This window comes from Fistularia commersonii, chromosome 28, assembly GCF_037954325.1.
Source record: "Fistularia commersonii isolate RoL2024-O1a breed Wild chromosome 28, RoL_Fcom_v1.0, whole genome shotgun sequence".
NCBI classification, from domain to species: Eukaryota; Metazoa; Chordata; class Actinopteri; order Syngnathiformes; family Fistulariidae; genus Fistularia; species Fistularia commersonii.
In genome coordinates this window covers 1,237,501-1,239,236 of record NC_141311.1, presented here as the reverse complement: position 1 = coordinate 1,239,236, position 1,736 = coordinate 1,237,501, and positions in this window count along the sequence as shown.

Genomic DNA, 1,736 nt, shown 5'->3' with positions numbered 1-1,736 from the left:
GTTTATTTTTTCTCCGCATCGTTCGGAGGCGAGTCACACTGGGAAGAGCTTTGAAAGCCGGGCCAAATTTCGAGTACGTCTGGAGGGGGGCGGAGGGGGTTTTTTCTGTGTCGCTACATGTACGCTCATGAATTATTTACTCTTCGTCCGGCAGGAAATGAGGAACAATAACAAGCTTGGGAAAGAAAAGCAGAAAAATAAACAGGTGGTATCTCATCGGCCTTCTTTACTTTCCGCCTCCTTCTCCCTACCGACGGGTTCTCGGCGCGCTGAGCCGAACCTTGTGATGTCGGACCGGCCCCGACCCCGTCCCCGTCCCGACGCCCCCCTAACCTTTTAAATCCCGCGACCCACCCGGGCTCGGACCCGGCCGGCTGACCTTTGACCCCGCGGGGTCGCCGTCGGACAAACCGGACGATCGCGTCGCGACCGCAGGTGGACGCGATCGTCCCTCCCGGCTCTGGGAACGCCGGGAGCCGGAAACAAAAGGGAGATATTCAGAAGAAAGACGGGGAGGAGGAGGAGGGTTGAGGGTCATCTAAATATGTCGCACCGAATAAAACATCCTCTCATGAGACCGCGGCCGGCTGCGTTCACTTACGGGATGCGGCTAATACACATGTTCTGCGCTCGCACATTCCAAATCGCTCCCAGCCATCTTATCTGGTGCATTTTTTGGCAGCGGGAGCACGAAACAATGTCGGATTCATTGAAACCGGGAGGTGGACCGTTCCCATGCGGGAACTAACCGCTCATTACCAGAGTATATTTAACCTCGAAAAAAAAAAAGCGACGCGAACCGCTTTATCGTCGGCAGATCTTTCACCCCCGTACGTGCGCCCGGCGTTCCTTTATCTCCTCCCTTGTATGTTTGGACAACCGGCTACACAGGAGTCCCACGGCAAACTCGCTCCAGCGTGGGAGTCGCTGGGAACTGTAGCCCGGCCAAACCGGAGGGGGACGCCGGAGGGAAGGGAGTGACAAGAGGTCGGCGGAAAAGAACCGAAAGTTGTGTTGCCACGGACGCTCGCGTTCAAGATGGGGAGGATGTGGACGCGACGGTTCAGAAATCCAATCTAAATCACGCTCTGGCTTCATCCTCCCTCCCGCCAGACAATAATCATCTGTTTTGACTGAGTATGTCGGGGAGGCGCTGACAGCCTGGGTGTTACTGAGGATGCGGTTTTTAGTGCTGACCTGTTCTTTTTTTTTTTTTTTTTTACATCTAAGGGGCGGATCTAATATTTTGGCATCTCCCTTAAGATTCGCCAGAGGGAAATAAACGCCTCGTAACCCCTCATTACTGCCTCGAAATGAGCATTATTATTATCATAATCAGACAACAACAACAACAATAACAATAGAATAGAATAGAATAGAATAGAATAGAATAGAATAGAATAGAATAGAATAGAATTAATCACAATTATTAGTACTATTATTAACAACAGCAACGACAATAATAATTTTAATAACAACAAAAATAATAACAAGAATAGAGGAATTATTATGATCAGTAATGTAATTATATCAACAACAACAATAATAGAATAAAATAGAATAGAATGATCACGATTATTAGTATTATTATTAACGATGACAACAACAACAATAATAGTAATAAAATAATAATAATCAGAGAGGAATTATCATTATCAGTAGTAATAATATTTACATCAGCAACAATAATAATAATTCTGATAATAATAATATTAGAATATTATCAGCAATAATAA